Genomic DNA, 24,956 nt, shown 5'->3' on the forward strand with positions numbered 1-24,956 from the left:
CCGAGAAAAAAGACTACTAAGTGACTACGAGGAAGGGAAAGCATAGAGCTACTTTGATTCCAAGTGGTTACATGAGGTATTTTATCATGACATCTCATCAGAGTCACCTGTTTGTTTCCTCAAGGCTGAAGGTAACCCTCCGCTGCAATAAGGACCATTCCACACAAAATATGGGTGTGCATTTTGAAAACAACTAGGGAAATCAAGAGTGCTTACTGTACCTGTTTTGCTGGATAAGTGCATTGTAACCCTTTAATTCTCAGAACAATTGAACACTGAAACTGGTAAGTGTGGTCCTATAAAACAAGGTGTGGAAATGTCAGTAATATGATTTGTTGATTCCTTTTCATCCTCATGAGTGTTTAACTCAGGTTTCTCTCTCTCGCTTCTTGGTGCAGGAAATGGTCGCTCTAGGTTGCTTTTGAGAAGGGATTGATTTTTGCAGATTGTACCCAACATGAAGGGTGGGAACTGGATTTTCCTCAGTTGGGGATCCATGAATGAAATATTTGCAACATACTCTCGAACTTGAATTGGACTGACAATTCTTCCCACTGTGTTGACCGCTTTTGTCACACTTTGTTTAGGATTACGCTGTTCACTTGAAAAAGGGTGGAGTGTGAAAGGAGGTGGGCAAATGCATGAACATGTTCCAAAATTGCACAGTATGTTCAGAATACGTCTGGGACATCCATTGGTTCAGATGGTATATTCCATTGCCGCAAACTATTATTGCTCACATCCGCATGGTGTATCCTACAAAGACAGAAAATATTGATTTTAACATAGTAATCACTGAATGATTCATAAATCTGCAAGGAATGAATGAAGGAATGACACCTTGGGTCATACTGAACAAAGCAGTTCTGACTTGGGCTGGGCTCAAACATATGAATATGAATATGAAAATTATGAATATATGAATACATCTTCTGTTTCTGTACATTTATAAAGGACTGTCATTCTTTCACAGGAAAAATATAATTCATATAAACTACAATATACTGACAATGGACAAGAGGGAGTGTATATTGTACTGGAATTACAAAATCAGAATAAATTGAAAGAAATTTGGGAAACATGTTATATTTATAACACATGATCAAAATGTTGACATTTATTTTATTAATTCTTTTGTTTGGATATTTAAAGCTACAATATTGGGAGCTAGAGTAAATAGCCTAAATTTTACAGACACAAAATTAAAAAATCCCTTTTTCTTCCATGTTTTCATATTTAATTGCTTGTGGTATTATGCAGTGTAAAAAGAAAGAGACAAGGAACAAATACACTTTGCCAACTGACATCCCCTCACATTTAACTAACATTGATATGGACATGCGTCCAGCCCCTCTCCAGGAGTTGGGTACCAGAGCCCAAGCTGTGCGTGGAGGTGAGCCCGACTATCTCTAGTCGGTATCTCTCAACCTTCCGCACAAGCTCAGGCTCCCCCAAGCGAGGTGACATTCCACGTCCCAACAGCCAGGGGCTGTGAGCATGGACTGGGCCGCCGGGCCACCCGCCCTCGACCGCCACCCAATCCTCTCTGCACCCGACCCCCCATGGCCCCTCTGCAGGTGGTGAACCCACAGGAGGGCGGGCCCACGTCGCTCTTTCGGGCTGAGCCCGGCCGGGCCCCATGGGGCTATGGCCCGACCACCAGGTGCTCGCTAGCGAGCCCCAACCCCAGGCCTGGCTCCAGAGTGGGGCCCAGGCTCTGCCATCCCGGGTGACGTCTCGGTCCTTGATTTTTTACTGGTCAGGGAGATTCTGAACTGCCCTTAGGCTGTCAGTTGTGGGACTGTCTTGCCTGACACGCCTCTGCAACATCGCGTGGCGATCGGGGACAGTGCCTCTGGATTGGCAGACCGGGGTGGTGGTCCCTTGTTTAAGAAGGGGGACCGGAGGGTGTGTTCCAACTGAATCAAATCAAATCAATTTTATTTATATAGTGCCAAATCACAACAAACAGTTTGCTCCAAGGCGCTTTATATTGTAAGGCAAGGCCATACAATAATTACGGAAAAACCCCAACAGTCAAAACGACTCCCTGTGAGCAAGCACTTGGCGACAGTGGGAAGGAAAAACTCCCTTTTAACAGGAAGAAACCTCCAGCAGAACCAGGCTCAGGGAGGGGCAGTCCTCTGCTGGGACTTGTTGGGGCTGAGTGAGAGAACCAGGAAAAAGACATGCTGTGGAGGGGAGCAGAGATCAATCACTAATGATTAAATGCAGAGTGGTGCATGCATACAGAGCAAAAAAGAGAAAGAAACACTCAGTGCATCATGGAACCCCCCAGCAGTCTAAGTCTATAGCAGCATAAATAAGGGATGGTTCAGGGGTCACCTGATCCAGCCCTAACTATAAGCTTTAGCAAAAAGGAAAGTTTTAAGCCTAATCTTAAAAGTAGAGAGGGTGTCTGTCTCCCTGATCCGAATTGGGAGCTGGTTCCAGAGGATAGGAGCCTGAAAGCTGAAGGCTCTGCCTCCCATTCTACTCTTACAAACCCTAGGAACTACAAGTAAGCCTGCAGTCTGAGAGCGAAGCGCTCTATTGGGGTGATATGGTACTATGAGGTCCATAAGATAAGATGGGACCTGATTATTCAAAACCTTATAAGTAAGAAGAAGAATTTTAAATTCTATTCTAGAATTAACAGGAAGCCAATGAAGAGAGGCCAATATGGGTGAGATATGCTCTCTCCTTCTAGTCCCTGTCAGTACTCTAGCTGCAGCATTTTGAATTAACTGAAGGCTTTTCAGGGAACTTTTAGGACAACTGATAATAATGAATTACAATAGTCCAGCCTAGAGGAAATAAATGCATGAATTAGTTTTTCAGCATCACTCTGAGACAAGACCTTTCTAATTTTAGAGATATTGCGCAAATGCAAAAAAGCAGTTCTACATATTTAATATGCGCATTGAATGACATATCCTGATCAAAATGACTCCAAGATTTCTCACAGTATTACTAGAGGTCAGGGTAATGCCATCCAGAGTAAGGATCTGGTTAGACATTATGTTTCTAAGATTTGTGGGGCCAAGTACAATAACTTCAGTTTTATCTGAGTTTAAAAGCAGGAAATTAGAGGTCATCCATGTCTTTATGTCTGTAAGACAATCCTGCAGTTTAGCTAATTGGTGTGTGTCCTCTGGCTTCATGGATAGATAAAGCTGGGTATCATCTGTGTAACAATGAAAATTTAAGCAATGCTGTCTAATAATACTGCCTAACGGAAACATGTATAAAGTGAATAAAATTGGTCCTAGCTGTTGTATGGCTGGGGGGCCTGGCTGCCTTTTTGTTTCTGTCTTTTGTTTTTCCTTCCAGGTGGCTTGCATTTGGGACTGAGTGGCTGTGTTGCTGAGGTTATCAGGACCTCACCCTGATCACCTGCGGCTCGTCAGGACTCACAGCTGTGGTGCATCTATATGGATTGGAACATGGTGGCATTTAAGACTGGAGTATACAGTGTGTATTTGCCAGAGACTCGACCTTGTGACCAGACGGGTGAGATCGTCGTCTCGGGAGCCATCTCATCATCAGTGGATGCAGAGAACATCCAGGGTTTGATGCACGGTCTGTGAAAGAGGAGGGGGTGAGGTCTCACGCTCGTCAGCACACTTCCTGAGGTACGTTAGATTTTGTGACTAAATTTATACAGTCAGTAAATGTGGTGTCCCTCACACCCTTATTATATTGAGCGGTACGTTAGTCATGTATCGGCTTCCACTGCAGTGGAGTTTTGTGAACTGGATGTTCCATGCCTGCAGGTTGGGAAGCTGATTAGTAATTAAGCCAGGAAGTGTTTGCTGTTTATGTACACCTTTGAGTGGTCTCTCTGTGTGTAGAGTGTGGACTCACATAATGGTTCCTTCTTTCACAGAATCGGTTTGTTGCGGCCACCTGGGGGGTGTCGGCGGGGTCCTTGGGTCCGAACGGCTTCTGGCTCCGGACCGTTAGCGCTGCTGGGAGCGCACCGTATCACCACCACGCCAGACCGCACACTCTTTTGTTGTTTTGTATCACATCACTGTTATGTATTAAATTCAGTTTAGCCTTTGTTACCGTGCTCTGCTTATTTCATACTGGGTCCTTCAAACGCTGGCGGTTCTCTCCGAGCTGCATCCGACACATAACACTAGCACAGAACCTTGTAGATAAATATGATTCAAACCACCGCAGTGCCTTTAATACCTATGGCATGCTCTATCTCTGTAATAAAATTTTATGGTCAACAGTATCAAAGCAGCACTGAGGTCTAACAAAACAAGCACAGAGATGAGTCCACTGTTGATAAGAAGATCATTTGTAAACCTTCACTAATGCTGTTTCTGTACTATGATGAATTCTAAACCCTGAAAGTCATGAAGTCATTACTAGTTTAAGGAATACTCGGCTCAATAGAGCTCTGACTGTTTGTCAGCCTGGCTACAGTGCTGAAAAAGAACCTGGGTTGTTTCTTATTTTCTTCAATTAGTGATGAGTAGTAAGATGTCCTAGCTTTACGGAGGGCTTTTTTTTTATAGAGCAACAGACTCTTTTTCCAGGCTAAGTGAAGATCTTCTAAATTAGTGAGACGCCATTTCCTCTCCAACTTACGGGTTATCTGCTTTAAGCTGAGAGTTTGTGAGTTATACCACGGAGTCAGGCACTTCTGATTTAAGGCTCTCTTTTTCAGAGGAGCTACAGCATCCAAAGTTGTCTTCAATGAGGATGTAAAAGTTTTGACGAGATACTCTATCTCATTCACAGAGTTTAGGTAGCTACTCTGCACTGTGTTGGTATATGGCATTAGAGAACATAAAGAAGGAATCATATCCTTAAACCTAGTTACAGCGCTTTCTGAAAGACTTCTAGTGTAATGAAACTTATTCCCCACTGCTGGGGTAGTCCATCAGAGCAAATGTAAATGTTATTAATAAATGATCAGACAGAAGGGAGTTTTCAGGGAATACTGTTTAAGTCTTTCAATTTCCATAACATAAGTCAGAACAAGATCTAAGATATGATTAAAGTGGTGGGTGGACTCATTTACATTTTGAGCAAAGCCAATTGAGTCTAATAATAGATTAATGCAGTGTTGAGGCTGTCATTCTCAGCATCTGCGTGGATGTTAAATCGCCCACTATAATTATCTTATCTGAGCTAAGCACTAAGTCAGACAAAGGATGCCGTCTCTCCTAACAAGACCAGGTTTTCCCCAGAAGCTTTGCCAATTATCTATGAAGCCCACCTCATTTTTTGGACACCACTCAGACAGCCAGCAATTCAAGGAGAACATGCGCTAAACATGTCACTCCCGGTCCGATTGGGGAGGGCCCAGAGAAAACTACAGAGTCCGACATTGTTTTGCAAAGTTACACACCGATTCAATGTTAATTTTAGTGACCTCCGATTGGCGTAACCGGGTGTCATTACTGCCGACGGAATTACAATCTTGCCAAATTTCCGCTTAGCCTTAACCAGCAGTTTCAAATTTCCTTCGATGTCGCCTGCTCTGGCCCCCGGAAGACAATTGACTATGGTTGCTGGTGTCGCACACTTCACATTTCTCAAACAGAGTCGCCAATAACCAGAGTTTGATCCTTGGCGGGTGTGTGTCGCCGAGTGGGGGAAAATGGTTAGAAATGTGAATGGGTTGGCAGTGTACACGGGGCTTCTGTTTAGGGCTACGCTTCCTCCTCACAGTCACCCAGTCGGCCTGCTTTCCCGGCTGCTCGGGATCTGCTGGAAGGGAACTAATGGCGGCTAAGCTACCTTGGTCCCGCACCGACTACAGGGGCCTGGCTAGCTGTAGAATTTTTCCACGGTTGCGGAGCTGAGTCTCCAATTCGCCCAGCCTGGCCTCCAAAGCTACGAATAAGGTACACTTATTACAAGTACCATTACTGCTAAACAGTGATGCCGGTAACGCGTTACTTAGTAACGCGTTAACACGTTACTCTAATCTGACCACTTTTTTTTTAGTAACGCGGTAATCTAACGCGTTAATCTTTCCAACTCAGTAATCAGATTAAGTTACTTCTCCAAGTCATTGTGCGTTACTATTATTTTTGCATTGTGGGTTGATAGCAGCATTAAACTTGGTCTGTGGGCAGGAGGTCGGGGTTTGACTGAACTACACACTTTAAGCGAGCTGTGAGCTTTTCATCCGCGGTTTTCTGCAGCAGCTACGACTCGTCCTCACCTCTTAAAGCATGGTGACAACAGCACACCTGCACTGAACTTTACAAAGACATTTTTGTGTTTTATTTTCTCCTTTATTTTAGAATTCTGATCTGAGCCGCTCCGTATCGTCTCGTTAAAAACAGCTGATCCTCCGCGACGCTGTCAACAACTAACACTATTTTCCACTCAATGCACCTAAACTCTCTTTCTGAGGACCACATGATGTGAAAACGCAATAAAACTTTCTTACCTGTAAATCTGGTCATGTTTTCTGCATAAATAAATGTTATCCATTCTTTGTGCTCAACCACCAAAGCAGGGGTGAATCCAGTTGGATGGGGGCATGGGGCAAGGATGTGCCCCCCCAACACCCCTAGATTAAAGGTCCAGTTTTGAAGCCTTTTTTTGCTACAACTACTAATACTACTTATAATAATAATAATTTCGACAAGTAAAATGTTTAGAGAGAATTTAAATGTTAGAATAATGCTAGAAAGAATTTAATAGTTACATTTATAAACAATGTAGGCTAGAAATTGCAAGTTTTACTGTTACAGTGCTGTCAACCGTTAAATATGAGGTCAAGAAAGAGGTCTTTATTTTACTTTTATAAAACAAGTATTTATTTTCATTGAAGTCAAGAAAGGGTGACTATAAAGCGAGTTTTGGCTAAACAAGTATCACTGTCATGTTGAGGTGGCAGAGGGTTGTTGTCGACAGCTGGGGAAAGTAACTAAAAAAGTAACTAGTAATCTAACTTAGTTACTTTTACAACTGAGGTAATCAGTAAAGTAACTAAGTTACTTTTTCAAGGAGTAATCAGTAATCAGTAATTGGATTTACTTTTTCAAAGGAACTGTGGCAACACTGCTGCTAAATCAATTGTTAGGAGAGACGGCATCCATCCCACTTTGGATGGCGCAGCTCTCATTTCTAGAAATCTGGCCAATTTCTTAAATCCTCCAACCGTGACTACCAGGGTGGGACCAGGAAGCAGAGGTTGTAGTCTTACACACCTCTCTGCAGCTTCTCTCCCCCTGCATCCCCTCATTACCCCATCCCAGTAGAGACGGGCCTGCTCCCAGACCACCAATAACCAGCAAAATCTATTTAAGCATAAAAATTCAAAAAGAAAAATAATATAGCACCTTCAACTGCACCACAGACTAAAACAATTAAATGTGGTCTATTAAACATTAGGTCTTCTCTCTTCTAAGTCCCTGTTAGTAAATGATACAATAATTGATCAACCTATTGATTTATTCTGCCTTACAGAAACCTGGTTACAGCAGGATGAATATGTTAGTTTAAATGATGTCAACACCCCCGAGTCACACTAACTGCCAGAACGCTCGTAGCCACGGGCCGAGGTGGAGGATTAGCAGCAATCTTCCATTCCAGCTTATTATTAATCAAAAACCCAGACAGAGCTTTTAGTCATTGAAAGCTTGACTCTTAGTCTTGTCCATCCAAATTGGAAGTCCCAAAAACCAGTTTTATTTGTTATATCTATCGTCCACCGGGTCGTTACTGTGAGTTTCTCTGTGAATTTTCAGACCTTTTGTCTGACTTAGTGCTTAGCTCAGATAAGATAATTATAGTGGGCGATTTTAACATCCACACAGATGCTGAGAATGACAGCCTCAACACTGCATTTAATCTATTATTAGACTCAATTGGCTTTGCTCAAAATGTAAATGAGTCCACCCACCACTTTAATCATATCTTAGATCTTGTTCTGACTTATGGTATGGAAATTGAAGACTTAACAGTATTCCCTGAAAACTCCCTTCTGTCTGATCATTTCTTAATAACATTTACATGTACTCTGATGGACTACCCAGCAGTGGGGAATAAGTTTCATTACACTAGAATTTCAGAAAGCGCTTAACTAGGTTTAAGGATATGATTCCTTCTTTATGTTCTCTAATGCCATATACCAACACAGTGCAGAGTAGCTACCTAAACTCTGTAAGTGAGATAGAGTATCTCGTCAATAGTTTACATCCTCATTGAAGACAACTTTGGATGCTGTAGCTCCTCTGAAAAAGAGAGCTTTAAATCAGAAGTGCCTGACTCCGTGGTATAACTCACAAACTCGCAGCTTAACGCAGATAACCCATAAGTTGGAGAGGAAATGGCGTCTCACTAATTTAGAAGATCTTCACTTAGCCTGGAAAAGAGTCTGTTGCTCTATAAACAGCCCTCCGTAAAGCTAGGACGTCTTACTACTCATCACTAATTGAAGAAAATAAGAACAACCCCAGGTTTCTTTTCAGCACTGTAGCCAGGCTGACAAAGAGTCAGAGCTCTATTGAGCCGAGTATTCCTTTAACTTTAACTAGTAATGACTTCATGACTTTCTTTGCTAATAAAATTTTAACTATTAGAGAAAAAATTACTCATAACCATCCCAAAGACATATCGTTATCTTTGGCTGCTTTCGGTGATGCCGGTATTTGGTTAGACTCTTTCTCTCCGATTGTTCTGTCTGAGTTATTTTCATTAGTTACTTCCTCCTAACCATCAACATGTCTATTAGACCCCATTCCTACCAGGCTGCTCAAGGAAGCCCTACCATTATTTAATGCTTCGATCTTAAATATGATCAATCTATCTTTATTAGTTGGCTATGTACCACAGGCTTTTAAGGTGGCAGTAATTAAACCATTACTTAAAAAGCCATCACTTGGCCCAGCTATCTTAGCTAATTATAGGCCAATCTCCAACCTTCCTTTTCTCTCAAAAATTCTTGAAAGGGTAGTTGTAAAACAGCTAACTGATCATCTGCAGAGGAATGGTCTATTTGAAGAGTTCAGTCAGGTTTTAGAATTCATCATAGTACAGAAACAGCATTAGTGAAGGTTACAAATGATCTTCTTATGGCCTCAGACAGTGGACTCATCTCTGTGCTTGTTCTGTTAGACCTCAGTGCTGCTTTTGATACTGTTGACCATAAAGTTTATACAGATTACAGCATGCCATAGGTATTAAAGGCACTGCGCTGCGGTGGTTTGAATCATATTATCTAATAGATTACAATTGTTCATGTAAATGGGGAATCTTCTTCACAGACTAAGGTTAATTATGGAGTTCCCACAAGGTTCTGTGCTAGGAACCAATTTTATTCACTTTATACATGCTTCCCTTAGACAGTATTATTAGACGGCATTGCTTAAATTTTCATTGTTACGCAGATGATACCCAGCTTTTCTATCCATGAAGCCAGAGGACACACACCAATTAGCTAAACTGCAGGATTGTCTTACAGACATAAAGACATGGATGACCTCTAATTTCCTGCTTTTAAACTCAGATAAAACTGAAGTTATTGTACTTGGCCCCACAAATCTTAGAAACATGGTGTCTAACCAGATCCTTACTCTGGATGGCATTACCCTGACCTCTAGTAATACTGTGAGAAAATCTTGGAGTCATTTTTGATCAGGATATGTCATTCAAAGCGCATATTAAACAAATATGTAGGACTGCTTTTTTGCATTTACGCAATATCTCTAAATTAGAAAGGTCTTGTCTCAGAGTGATGCTGAAAAAACTAATTCATGCATTTATTTCCTCTAGGCTGGACTATTGTAATTAATTATTATCAGGTTGTCCTAAAAGTTCCCTGAAAAGCCTTCAGTTAATTCAAAATGCTGCAGCTAGAGTACTAACGGGGACTAGAAGGAGAGAGCATATCTCACCCATATTGGCCTCTCTTCATTGGCTTCCTGTTAATTCTAGAATAGAATTTAAAATTCTTCTTCTTACTTATAAGGTTTTGAATAATCAGGTCCCATCTTATCTTAGGGACCTCATAGTACCATATCACCCCAATAGAGCGCTTCGCTCTCAGACTGCAGGCTTACTTGTAGTTCCTAGGGTTTGTAAGAGTAGAATGGGAGGCAGAGCCTTCAGCTTTCAGGCTCCTCTCCTTTGGAACCAGCTCCCAATTCAGATCAGGGAGACAGACACCCTCTCTACTTTTAAGATTAGGCTTAAAACTTTCCTTTTTGCTAAAGCTTATAGTTAGGGCTGGATCAGGTGACCCTGAACCATCCCTTAGTTATGCTGCTATAGACTTAGACTGCTGGGGGGTTCCCATGATGCACTGAGTGTTTCTTTCTCTTTTTGCTCTGTATGCACCACTCTGCATTTAATCATTAGTGATGATCTCTGCTCCCCTCCACAGCATGTCTTTTCCTGGTTCTCTCCCTCAGCCCCAACCAAGTCCCAGCAGAATACTGCCCCTCCCTGAGCCTGGTTCTGCGGGAGGTTCTTCCTGTTAAAAGGGAGTTTTTTCCTTCCCACTGTCGCCAAGTGCTTGCTCACAGGGGGTCGTTTTGACCGTTGGGGTTTTCCGTAATTATTGTATGGCCTTGCCTTACAATATAAGCGCCTTGGGGCAACTGTTGTTGTGATTTGGCGCTATATAAATAAAATTGATTTGATTGATTTAACTAGTACAAATTTGTGTTTTTATCCCCTCCGATATCCTAAACCCCATTTAAGAACCCACTCTTGGACTGTATTTATGGCCTTGGCATCGTATTCATAATGTAAGAACCATTTCTCCCCCTTTCCAGATCACCCATCATCCGCAAACAGTGCCACACTCACATAGCTTTGAATGTCAACAAACTTTCTGTACCATAATAAAAACAATAAGGACTGATAACTCCCCTGTGGAGTACCGTTGCCTACTTGAAGCAGTACTCAAGATCCCATTTATGACCCTGAGTCACTCGACTCTCTGCACCTCCTGCATCCTCTTGCTCACCTCGCACCTTGGTACTGAGCTGTGGTCACCTCCACAGTTGCTGCACTTCAGTTTAGCCTCCGCGCTGCACTGCCCATTTCATGTTCACCTCTACATTTACTGCATCGCTGCTTCCCCTTACAGACGGCCGCAATCAATCAATCAATCAACAACTTTTTCTTATATAGCGCCAAATCACAACAAACAGTTGCCCCAAGGCGCTCCACATTGTAAGGCAAGGCCATACAATAAATATGAAAAACCCCAACGGTCAAAACGACCCCCTATGAGCAAGCACTTGGCCACAGTGGGAAGGAAAAACTCCTTTTAACAGGAAGAAACCTCCAGCAGAACCAGGCTCAGGAGGGCAGTCTTCTGCTGAGACTGGTTGGGCTGAGGGAAAGAACCAGGAAAAAGACATGCCGAGAAGGGGGGCAGAGATCGATCACTAATGATTAAATGCAGAGTGATGCATACGGAGCAAAAAGAGAAAGCTGTCCAGGGCAGATGGCAGACAGCGTGTGGCGTTGTGTGGTTGAGTGGTTTCTGATGTCAATGTTGTGGATCGAGTGGCCCATTGTGGCGGTGGGGTTATGGTATGGGCAGGCGTCTGTTATGGACGAAGAACACAGGTGCATTTTATTGATGGCATTTTGAATGCACAGAGATACCGTGATGAGATCCTGAGGCCCACTGTTGTGCCATACATCCAAGAACATCACCTCATGTTGCAGCAGGATAATGCACGGCCCCATGTTGCAAGGATCTGTACACAATTCTTGGAAGCTGAAAATGTCCCAGTTCTTGCATGGCCGGCATACTCACCGGACATGTCACCCATTGAGCATGTTTGGGATGCTCTGGACCGGCGTATACGACAGCGTGTACCAGTTCCTGCCAATATCCAGCAACTTCGCACAGCCATTGAAGAGGAGTGGACCAACATTCCACAGGCCACAATTGACAACCTGATCAACTCTATGCGAAGGAGATGTGTTGCACTGCATGAGGCAAATGGTGGTCACACCAGATACTGACTGGTATCCCCCCTCCAATAAAACAAAACTGCACCTTTCAGAGTGGCCTTTTATTGTGGACAGTCTAAGGCACACCTGTGCACTAATCATGGTGTCTAATCAGCATCTTGGTATGGCACACCTGTGAGGTGGGATAGATTATCTCAGCAAAGGAGAAGTGCTCACTATCACAGATTTAGACTGGTTTGTGAACAATATTTGAGGGAAATGGTGATATTGTGTATGTGGAAAAAGTTTTAGATCTTTGAGTTCATCTAATACAAAATGGGAGCAAAACCAAAAGTGTTGCGTTTATATTTTTGTTGAGTGTATATAGTATATAGTCAGCAAGAGTCTGACATCGATGAATTTGTGCTTCTTATATTTTAATTCTGCTAAGTTAATCAAAGTGTATTTAAGTTCTGCATTCTTCTGGTTCTCTCCTTTACTTGTACACCCACTCACACAGAAACAGACATCCTGAGGCTTTCATTTAAAACTGTATGTGTGATCATAGAATTTTTTTTTGATATACACATTATTCAAGATCTGTGCGTTAGCCAGGACAGTACTTAGCAGATGTAGCCGGATGGGATCACTGGTTCACAATTTGTTTAGAATTTCCCAGGGATCCAAATTATTAAAACAATCTTTATAAATACCAGTTCCAGGGTTCCTTTGTCAGTTTGTTCCAATAAAATGCTTTCATGTTTTAGTATTTTGTCTTCCACACGTCACTCAATCCCAGTAAACTGCTTGTTCTTTACTACACTAGCTACCAATATGCCAAGACACCCCAGAATGCAACAGTCACTGGTCATCTCAACACTCAACCCTACTTTCCAAGCTATGAAACAAAGTTTTCCCACTCAACTGCTAAGTTGCCCTACTGAATGGCTAAAGGAGGATAACAATGAAAATAAAGAGTGCAACTGGGGGGGTGTTCCAGTTCCTACTGAACATGCATGTTGATCTTCTTCCACTATGGGACAATAAGATGTCATCATACGTGTCCTGAGCTTTTGACCCGTTGAAATAAATACACATCCATTAGTAGTGCTTATTGCTACGAAAAATTGTGGTAAATAATCATATCTTGTGTACAAATGTATAAATTTTGGACATCTATACAGTCTCACAACAAAACTGCAGTGTTTGCAGCAATTTAAGAACAAGCTTTACATAACAACAACATAGCTGAGAATTACACATTTGGTATGAAAAGAAACATTTACTGTGTTACAACATACATACCTTTATTTTATGCATAGATAGCATCAGTTCACCGCAGTTGTGGCATTGACTGAGACAAAAGACACAACACCCAGTGACTGCTTGCGTTTAAGCACCATAATACGCTCTGTACAGGGGTGACATCCAATTCTATTGGAAGGAGCCGGTCTATCGCAGAAACTGCTAATGCCTCCGTATGCTGACCATTGTGACAACCAGACCCAAAGTAGGTGAATCTACCCACAGAGTTCTGACCACTTCCAGGTCTTCACACTTCAGGCATTGTATAAACATCCACTTATCTTGGCAGTGACATTCATGCCTACAGGTCCTCAGCAAATCAGATTGAGACACACCCAGGAAGAGCTGCAGGGTCATGAGGTCACTAGACAGAGGTGTTTGGTGATGCCTATATCTTCACATGAAAAGGAAGGTCGAAGTCTTTAGGGCCTTGGTGCTAACCGTTTTACTGTATGTTGTAAAACTTGGACAGTAACCAGTAACCTAAGGGGACGAATGGGTGTCTTCAGCAGATCCTTGGGGACACCCGGAATGACTATGTCAAATGAGCAGTTACTCAGGGAGATTAAGAAAAGGAGTATCACTTGCATTGTGAGGAAGCAGCACCTTTGACACTTCCGTCATATGACATTTCTCTCTGCCTGAACCAGGACCCAAGTGGCTGAAAAGGCCAAAGGGACACATAACCTGCAGCCACTTTCTCTCCACCCTTCTCCATCTGTATACTTGATGATATTCACTTGTTTTTTGTTTGGTAATGAGAGGGGCAACCAGGTCACCAGAACAACTTGGCAGGTGAAAACGGGCATGGTGGTTGTTACAGGGTACCATAGATTTCCCGAGGGACCATTAACAGGATCTGTCTAAATAATAACTAATGAGTAACTACTAAAACCATGGAGGTTAGGCTTTTAGGTACAGATGTTTAAAAAAAAAACGCAAACAAGTCTAATGTGTAACAACTTTGTGCAAACCTCTCACAGCAGCTGGCATGTGAAGACTGGAGTTATTGAAGACAGAGGCTCGATTAGGAAGCTCAAGCGACTCTTTCCTCCTAACCACAATAAAAAGGAACAAGCATGTTTTTAATAAATTACAAGAAGAACAAAGAAAGCCACGGGTACGTGACACTCAGCGCTAAGCTAGGGGCTAGCTAATGCTAGTTCTCAAGCCACGTTGGAGCAAAAATATGTCTATTATCAGCCTATCATTACAACGCGAACGCCAGTATTTATATTTAACCATTACAGAACTACCTACATATGAGGACAGTACTGTTAAAAAAAAAAAAGTGATTTTGGTTGTTTTTTTTGTTTGTTTTGACTTAGTTCTTTCTCCCCGACTTACTGTAGCTTTTCTGATTCTTCTTCGTCTTGTGTTATTACGGCGGTTAGCAACTGGTATTTACGTGCAACCCCGCCACCTTCTGCTGCAGAGCACAGTTGCTTTTCGTCGCAACCAGGACCCCGCAGCAACTTTGTCAAGTGGTGTTTTGCTGTCACTTATTATTTTCCATATGCTAAACAAGCATAGATGTTTTCGTGTCCACCAGGGTGCTACAGTTAGAAACAAGGCTTTACAAATTGCATGTAGACAAAATGCAGACTTTACATGTGTCTGTTGTCAGACGTGTACCACTGTGCCATATTCAACCTAATATATAAACTGCAAGTTATCATGTTAAAAGACGCAAATGTGGTCCAAAATAGGAAGGTCACTGGATTTCACCTGTATCTATCAAAATCTAAAATTTTAAAGCTGAATATGCAGTAGTTTTGTAAAAACTACTGACAGAAACTTTGCATATTGACTGATGGACTCCATTATGTCTTAGTATTAAGTATGTTTTACATTAATTTAAACTACAGTGTGTAGGATTGGAGGATATCTAGTGGTGAGGTTGCATATTTTGTTTATGTATGAGGCTTCATTTCATACAACAAGGTTTTTCACATTTGATAGCCTGCACTGGCAGCCAGTGAATAGATCACCAACAACCAAGTCCTTTTCGTAAGTGGGAATGGTGGATTAAGCATGTCCCTTGTGGGCTACTGTATCAATATGTCAGTGTAACATGGCCTCCATGAGGGGCCTTGTTCTCATGCGGATATGAAGATCTTATATTCTAAGAAGTCCACTATTCATATGTATGTGTTTTAATATTCCCAATTCTATTTGTACATAGCACAGCCTTGTTATGGTTAGGATTAAGTTTAGGAGTTATGGTAGGGGTTATTTTTATGGTTAGGGGTTATTATTAGGGCTAGGGTTAGTGGCTGTGGTTAACGCAGTTTCGGAATCTATGTATCAATAGCAAATGCATGTACAAGCATGTAGCCTCATGATCACATGACCTACTATGTACTAATAAAATGTACGGATAGCCACTGCCTATAATTCTACAGAAATCTGCCCTCGGACAGAGGTGCAATAAGCCATATCGGAATCTGGGGTAACGCACTGCATTGTGGGAGAAGTCAGAGGTCACTAGTAACAAACACAGCCAACACGTGTGAGCGGCCATTTAAATCAAAGTAATTTCACTCTGTTATTGGTATTTTGTGTGTATATATAGTCCATGTATTGGGCCTGACATGCCATGGCTGACCAGTAACCGAAGAAGTAGCAACAGACACCTTCAGGAGCAGCAATGTTGACAGACTGGAGTATTTACAATGCAGAGGACTGAAAACAACTAGCCGGAAGGACGGACGGCTTTCTTAGCTTGTTTACTAGGACCCCCAGTCAAGCCCTCTGCCCAGCAGGACAATGTCTGCAAGACAGCAGATTAACATAGTTTGTTGTTTGTACTTGGTGTGCAACTTCCTGACCCATTTAACCGACCTCACTGATGGATGGATAAATGAGAAAACAGGTCAGCTCAGCTGGCCACCAACCATGTATGGGCACATTGCTGAGTACATACTCACACTAACCAGGGCTGACAAGCAGCATGTTGATCCGAGAAAAAAGACTACTAAGTGACTACGAGGAAGGGAAAGCATAGAGCTACTTTGATTCCAAGTGGTTACATGAGGTATTTTATCATGACATCTCATCAGAGTCACCTGTTTGTTTCCTCAAGGCTGAAGGTAACCCTCCGCTGCAATAAGGACCATTCCACACAAAATATGGGTGTGCATTTTGAAAACAACTAGGGAAATCAAGAGTGCTTACTGTACCTGTTTTGCTGGATAAGTGCATTGTAACCCTTTAATTCTCAGAACAATTGAACACTGAAACTGGTAAGTGTGGTCCTATAAAACAAGGTGTGGAAATGTCAGTAATATGATTTGTTGATTCCTTTTCATCCTCATGAGTGTTTAACTCAGGTTTCTCTCTCTCGCTTCTTGGTGCAGGAAATGGTCGCTCTAGGTTGCTTTTGAGAAGGGATTGATTTTTGCAGATTGTACCCAACATGAAGGGTGGGAACTGGATTTTCCTCAGTTGGGGATCCATGAATGAAATATTTGCAACATACTCTCGAACTTGAATTGGACTGACAATTCTTCCCACTGTGTTGACCGCTTTTGTCACACTTTGTTTAGGATTACGCTGTTCACTTGAAAAAGGGTGGAGTGTGAAAGGAGGTGGGCAAATGCATGAACATGTTCCAAAATTGCACAGTATGTTCAGAATACGTCTGGGACATCCATTGGTTCAGATGGTATATTCCATTGCCGCAAACTATTATTGCTCACATCCGCATGGTGTATCCTACAAAGACAGAAAATATTGATTTTAACATAGTAATCACTGAATGATTCATAAATCTGCAAGGAATGAATGAGGAATGACACCTTGGGTCATACTGAACAAGCAGTTCTGACTTGGGCTGGGCTCAAACATATGAATATGAATATGAAAATTATGAATATATGAATACATCTTCTGTTTCTGTACATTTATAAAGGACTGTCATTCTTTCACAGGAAAAATATAATTCATATAAACTACAATATACTGACAATGGACAAGAGGGAGTGTATATTGTACTGGAATTACAAAATCAGAATAAATTGAAAGAAATTTGGGAAACATGTTATATTTATAACACATGATCAAAATGTTGACATTTATTTTATTAATTCTTTTGTTTGGATATTTAAAGCTACAATATTGGGAGCTAGAGTAAATAGCCTAAATTTTACAGACACAAAATTAAAAAATCCCTTTTTCTTCCATGTTTCATATTTAATTGCTTGTGGTATTATGCAGTGTAAAAAGAAAGAGACAAGGAACAAATACACTTTGCCAACTGACATCCCCTCACATTTAACTAACATTGATATGGACATGCGTCCAGCCCCTCTCCAGGAGTTGGGTACCAGAGCCCAAGCTGTGCGTGGAGGTGAGCCCGACTATCTCTAGTCGGTATCTCTCAACCTTCCGCACAAGCTCAGGCTCCCCCAAGCGAGGTGACATTCCACGTCCCAACAGCCAGGGGCTGTGAGCATGGACTGGGCCGCCGGGCCACCCGCCCTCGACCGCCACCCAATCCTCTCTGCACCCGACCCCCATGGCCCCCTCTGCAGGTGGTGAACCCACAGGAGGGCGGGCCCACGTCGCTCTTTCGGGCTGAGCCCGGCCGGGCCCCATGGGCTATGGCCCGACCACCAGGTGCTCGCTAGCGAGCCCCAACCCCAGGCCTGGCTCCAGAGTGGGGCCCAGGCTCTGCCATCCCGGGTGACGTCTCGGTCCTTGATTTTTTACTGGTCAGGGAGATTCTGAACTGCCCTTAGGCTGTCAGTTGTGGGACTGTCTTGCCTGACACGCCTCTGCAACATCGCGTGGCGATCGGGGACAGTGCCTCTGGATTGGCAGACCGGGGTGGTGGTCCCTCTGTTTAAGAAGGGGGACCGGAGGGTGTGTTCCAACTGAATCAAATCAAATCAATTTTATTTATATAGTGCCAAATCACAACAAACAGTTGCTCCAAGGCGCTTTATATTGTAAGGCAAGGCCATACAATAATTACGGAAAAACCCCAACAGTCAAAACGACTCCCTGTGAGCAAGCACTTGGCGACAGTGGGAAGGAAAAACTCCCTTTTAACAGGAAGAAACCTCCAGCAGAACCAGGCTCAGGGAGGGGCAGTCCTCTGCTGGGACTTGTTGGGGCTGAGTGAGAGAACCAGGAAAAAGACATGCTGTGGAGGGGAGCAGAGATCAATCACTAATGATTAAATGCAGAGTGGTGCATGCATACAGAGCAAAAAGAGAAAGAAACACTCAGTGCATCATGGGAACCCCCCAGCAGTCTAAGTCTATAGCAGCATAAATAAGGGATGGTTCAGGGTCACCTGATCCAGCCCTAACTATAAGCTTTAGCAAAAAGGAAAGTTTTAAGCCTAATCTTAAAAGTAGAGAGGGTGTCTGTCTCCCTGATCCGAATTGGGAGCTGGTTCCAGAGGATAGGAGCCTGAAAGCTGAAGGCTCTGCCTCCCATTCTACTCTTACAAACCCTAGGAACTACAAGTAAGCCTGCAGTCTGAGAGCGAAGCGCTCTATTGGGGTGATATGGTACTATGAGGTCCATAAGATAAGATGGGACCTGATTATTCAAAACCTTATAAGTAAGAAGAAGAATTTTAAATTCTATTCTAGAATTAACAGGAAGCCAATGAAGAGAGGCCAATATGGGTGAGATATGCTCTCTCCTTCTAGTCCCTGTCAGTACTCTAGCTGCAGCATTTTGAATTAACTGAAGGCTTTTCAGGGAACTTTTAGGACAACCTGATAATAATGAATTACAATAGTCCAGCCTAGAGGAAATAAATGCATGAATTAGTTTTTCAGCATCACTCTGAGACAAGACCTTTCTAATTTTAGAGATATTGCGCAAATGCAAAAAAGCAGTTCTACATATTTAATATGCGCATTGAATGACATATCCTGATCAAAAATGACTCCAAGATTTCTCACAGTATTACTAGAGGTCAGGGTAATGCCATCCAGAGTAAGGATCTGGTTAGACATTATGTTTCTAAGATTTGTGGGGCCAAGTACAATAACTTCAGTTTTATCTGAGTTTAAAAGCAGGAAATTAGAGGTCATCCATGTCTTTATGTCTGTAAGACAATCCTGCAGTTTAGCTAATTGGTGTGTGTCCTCTGGCTTCATGGATAGATAAAGCTGGGTATCATCTGTGTAACAATGAAAATTTAAGCAATGCTGTCTAATAATACTGCCTAACGGAAACATGTATAAAGTGAATAAAATTGGTCCTAGCTGTTGTATGGCTGGGGGGCCTGGCTGCCTTTTTGTTTCTGTCTTTTGTTTTTTCCTTCCAGGTGGCTTGCATTTGGGACTGAGTGGCTGTGTTGCTGAGGTTATCAGGACCTCACCCTGATCACCTGCGGCTCGTCAGGACTCACAGCTGTGGTGCATCTATATGGATTGGAACATGGTGGCATTTAAGACTGGAGTATACAGTGTGTATTTGCCAGAGACTCGACCTTGTGACCAGACGGGTGAGATCGTCGTCTCGGGAGCCATCTCATCATCAGTGGATGCAGAGAACATCCAGGGTTTGATGCACGGTCTGTGAAAGAGGAGGGGGTGAGGTCTCACGCTCGTCAGCACACTTCCTGAGGTACGTTAGATTTTGTGACTAACGTTTATACAGTCAGTAAATGTGGTGTCCCTCACACCTTATTATATTGAGCGGTACGTTAGTCATGTATCGGCTTCCACTGCAGTGGAGTTTTGTGAACTGGATGTTCCATGCCTGCAGGTTGGGAAGCTGATTAGTAAGTAAGCCAGGAAGTGTTTGCTGTTTATGTACACCTTTGAGTGGTCTCTCTGTGTGTAGAGTGTGGACTCACATAATGGTTCCTTCTTTCACAGACTCGGTTTGTTGCGGCCACCTGGGGGTGTCGGCGGGTCCTTGGGTCCGAACGGCTTCTGGCTCCGGACCGTTAGCGCTGCTGGGAGCGCACCGTATCACCACCACGCCAGACCGCACACTCTTTTGTTGTTTTGTATCACATCACTGTTATGTATTAAATTCAGTTAGCCTTTGTACCGTGCTCTGCTTATTTCATACTGGGTCCTTCAAACGCTGGTCGGTTCTCCGAGCTGCATCCGACACATAACACTAGCACAGAACCTTGTAGATAAATATGATTCAAACCACCGCAGTGCCTTTAATACCTATGGCATGCTCTAATCTCTGTAATAAAATTTTATGGTCAACAGTATCAAAAGCAGCACTGAGGTCTAACAAAACAAGCACAGAGATGAGTCCACTGTCTGATAAGAAGATCATTTGTAACCTTCACTAATGCTGTTTCTGTACTATGATGAATTCTAAACCCTGAAAGTCATGAAGTCATTACTAGTTAAAGGAATACTCGGCTCAATAGAGCTCTGACTGTTTGTCAGCCTGGCTACAGTGCTGAAAAGAAACCTGGGGTTGTTCTTATTTTCTTCAATTAGTGATGAGTAGTAAGATGTCCTAGCTTTACGGAGGGCTTTTTTTTATAGAGCAACAGACTCTTTTTCCAGGCTAAGTGAAGATCTTCTAAATTAGTGAGACGCCATTTCCTCTCCAACTTACGGGTTATCTGCTTTAAGCTGAGAGTTTGTGAGTTATACCACGGAGTCAGGCACTTCTGATTTAAGGCTCTCTTTTTCAGAGGAGCTACAGCATCCAAAGTTGTCTTCAATGAGGATGTAAAAGTTTTGACGAGATACTCTATCTCATTCACAGAGTTTAGGTAGCTACTCTGCACTGTGTTGGTATATGGCATTAGAGAACATAAAGAAGGAATCATATCCTTAAACCTAGTTACAGCGCTTTCTGAAAGACTTCTAGTGTAATGAAACTTATTCCCCACTGCTGGGTAGTCCATCAGAGCAAATGTAAATGTTATTAATAAATGATCAGACAGAAGGGAGTTTTCAGGGAATACTGTTAAGTCTTCAATTTCCATAACATAAGTCAGAACAAGATCTAAGATATGATTAAAGTGGTGGGTGGACTCATTTACATTTTGAGCAAAGCCAATTGAGTCTAATAATAGATTAAATGCAGTGTTGAGGCTGTCATTCTCAGCATCTGCGTGGATGTTAAAATCGCCCACTATAATTATCTTATCTGAGCTAAGCACTAAGTCAGACAAAAGGATGCCGTCTCTCCTAACAAGACCAGGTTTTCCCCAGAAGCTTTGCCAATTATCTATGAAGCCCACCTCATTTTTTGGACACCACTCAGACAGCCAGCAATTCAAGGAGAACATGCGGCTAAACATGTCACTCCCGGTCCGATTGGGGAGGGGCCCAGAGAAAACTACAGAGTCCGACATTGTTTTTGCAAAGTTACACACCGATTCAATGTTAATTTTAGTGACCTCCGATTGGCGTAACCGGGTGTCATTACTGCCGACGTGAATTACAATCTTGCCAAATTTACGCTTAGCCTTAACCAGCAGTTTCAAATTTCCTTCGATGTCGCCTGCTCTGGCCCCCGGAAGACAATTGACTATGGTTGCTGGTGTCGCACACTTCACATTTCTCAAAACAGAGTCGCCAATAACCAGAGTTTGATCCTTGGCGGGTGTGTCGCCGAGTGGGGGAAAATGGTTAGAAATGTGAATGGGTTGGCAGTGTACACGGGGCTTCTGTTTAGGGCTACGCTTCCTCCTCACAGTCACCCAGTCGGCCTGCTTTCCCGGCTGCTCGGGATCTGCTGGAAGGGAACTAATGGCGGCTAAGCTACCTTGGTCCGCACCGACTACAGGGGCCTGGCTAGCTGTAGAATTTTCCACGGTGCGGAGCTGAGTCTCCAATTCGCCCAGCCTGGCCTCCAAAGCTACGAATAAGGTACACTTATTACAAGTACCATTACTGCTAAACAGTGATGCCGGTAACGCGTTACTTAGTAACGCGTTAACACGTTACTCTAATCTGACCACTTTTTTTTAGTAACGAGTAATCTAACGCGTTAATCTTTCCAAATCAGTAATCAGATTAAAGTTACTTCTCCAAGTCATTGTGCGTTACTATTATTTTTGCATTGTGGGTTGATAGCAGCATTAAACTTGGTCTGTGGGCAGGAGGTCGGGGTTTGACTGAACTACACACTTTAAGCGAGCTGTGAGCTTTTCATCCGCGGTTTTCTGCAGCAGCTACGACTCGTCCTCACCTCTTAAAGCATGGTGACAACAGCACACCTGCACTGAACTTTACAAAGACATTTTTGTGTTTTATTTTTCTCCTTTATTTAGAATTCTGATCTGAGCCGCTCCGTATCGTCTCGTTAAAACAGCTGATCCTCCGCGACGCGTCAACAACTAACACTATTTTCCACTCAAATGCACCTAAACTCTCTTTCTGAGGACCACATGATGTGAAAACGCAATAAAACTTTCTTACCTGTAAATCTGGTCATGTTTTCTGCATAAATAAATGTTATCCATTCTTTGTGCTCAACCACCAAAGCAGGGGTGAATCCAGTTGGATGGGGGCATGGGGCAAGGATGTGCCCCCCCAACACCCCTAGATTAAAGGTCCAGTTTGAAGCTTTTTTGCTACAACTACTAATACTACTTATAATAATATAATTTCGACAAGTAAAATGTTTAGAGAGAATTTAAATGTTAGAATAATGCTAGAAAGAATTTAATAGTTACATTTATAAACAATGTAGGCTAGAAATTGCAAGTTTTACTGTTACAGTGCTGTCAACCGTTAAATATGAGGTCAAGAAAGAGGTCTTTATTTTACTTTTTATAAAACAAGTATTTATTTTCATTGAAGTCAGAAAGGGTGACTATAAAGCGAGTTTTGGCTAAACAAGTATCACTGTCATGTTGAGGTGGCAGAGGGTTGTTGTCGACAGCTGGGGAAAGTAACTAAAAAAGTAACTAGTAATCTAACTTAGTTACTTTTACAACTGAGTAATCAGTAAAGTAACTAAGTTACTTTTTCAAGGAGTAATCAGTAATCAGTAATTGGATTACTTTTTCAAAGTAACTGTGGCAACACTGCTGCTAAATCCATTGTTAGGAGAGACGGCATCCATCCCACTTTGGATGGAGCAGCTCTCATTTCTAGAAATCTGGCCAATTTTCTTAAATCCTCCAAACCGTGACTATCCAGGGTTGGGACCAGGAAGCGAGTTGTAGTCTTACACACCTCTCTGCAGCTTCTCTCCCCTGCCATCCCCTCATTACCCCCATCCCAGTAGAGACGGTGCCTGCTCCCAGACCACCAATAACCAGCAAAAATCTATTTAAGCATAAAAATTCAAAAAGAAAAATAATAATAGCACCTTCAACTGCACCACAGACTAAAACAATTAAATGTGGTCTATTAAAACATTAGGTCCCTCTCTTCTAAGTCCCTGTTAGTAAATGTACAATAATGATCAACATATTGATTTATTCTGCCTTACAGAAACCTGGTTACAGCAGGATGAATATGTTAGTTTAAATGAGTCAACACCCCCGAGTCACACTAACTGCCAGAACGCTCGTAGCACGGGCCGAGGTGGAGGATTAGCAGCAATCTTCCATTCCAGCTTATTAATTAATCAAAAACCCAGACAGAGCTTTAATTCATTTGAAAGCTTGACTCTTAGTCTTGTCCATCCAAATTGGAAGTCCCAAAAACCAGTTTTATTTGTTATTATCTATCGTCCACCTGGTCGTTACTGTGAGTTTCTCTGTGAATTTCAGACCTTTTGTCTGACTTAGTGCTTAGCTCAGATAAGAATAATTAATAGTGGGCGATTTTAACATCCCACAGATGCTGAGAATGACAGCCTCAACACTGCATTTAATCTATTATTAGACTCAATTGGCTTTGCCTCAAAATGTAATGAGTCCACCCACCACTTTAATCATATCTTAGATCTTGTTCTGACTATATGTATGGAAATTGAAGACTTAACAGTATTCCCTGAAACTCCCTTCTGTTCTGATCATTTCTTAATAACATTTACATGTACTCTGATGGACTACCCAGCAGTGGGGAATAAGTTTCATTACACTAGAAGTCTTTCAGAAAGCGCTTGTAACTAGGTTTAAAGGATATGATTCCTTCTTTATGTTCTCTAATGCCATATACCAACACAGTGCAGAGGTAGCTACCTAAACTCTGTAAGTGAGATAGAGTATCTCGTCAATAGTTTTACATCCTCATTGAAGACAACTTTGGATGCTGTAGCTCCTCTGAAAAAGAGAGCTTTAAATCAGAAGTGCCTGACTCCGTGGTATAACTCACAAACTCGCAGCTTAACGCAGATAACCCATAAGTTGGAGAGGAAAATGGCGTCTCACGAATTTAGAAGATCTTCACTTAGCCTGGAAAAAGAGTCTGTTGCTCTATAAAAACAGCCCTCCGTAAAGCTAGGACGTCTTACTACTCATCACTAAGTGAAGAAAATAAGAACAACCCCAGTTTCTTTTCAGCACTGTAGCCAGGCTGACAAAGAGTCAGAGCTCTATTGAGCCGAGTATTCCTTTAACTTTAAACTAGTAATGACTTCATGACTTTCTTTGCTAATAAAATTTTTAACTATTAGAGAAAAAATTACTCATAACCATCCCAAAGACATATCGTTATCTTTGGCTGCTTTCGGTGATGCCGGTATTTGGTTAGACTCTTTCTCTCCGATTGTTCTGTCTGAGTTATTTTCATTAGTTACTTCCTCCTAACCATCAACATGTCTATTAGACCCCATTCCTACCAGGCTGCTCAAGGAAGCCCTACCATTATTTAATGCTTCGATCTTAAATATGATCAATC

General features: G+C 42.3%; 1 protein-coding gene across 1 annotated transcript in view; it reads right to left on the reverse strand.

Moving 5' to 3' along the window:
* blzf1 (basic leucine zipper nuclear factor 1) overlaps positions 1 to 14,495 on the reverse strand; it is a 34,872-nt gene extending 20,377 nt beyond the window's left edge. Inside the window, exon 1 of the mRNA XM_034192589.1 lies at positions 14,464 to 14,495. The gene's annotated coding sequence lies outside the window, so the exon portion shown is untranslated. The remainder of the gene's footprint in view (positions 1 to 14,463) is intronic.
* Positions 14,496 to 24,956: the final 10,461 nt, after the last annotated feature.

This window comes from Thalassophryne amazonica, chromosome 2 (assembly GCF_902500255.1).
Source record: "Thalassophryne amazonica chromosome 2, fThaAma1.1, whole genome shotgun sequence".
In the NCBI taxonomy this organism is placed as follows: Eukaryota; Metazoa; Chordata; class Actinopteri; order Batrachoidiformes; family Batrachoididae; genus Thalassophryne; species Thalassophryne amazonica.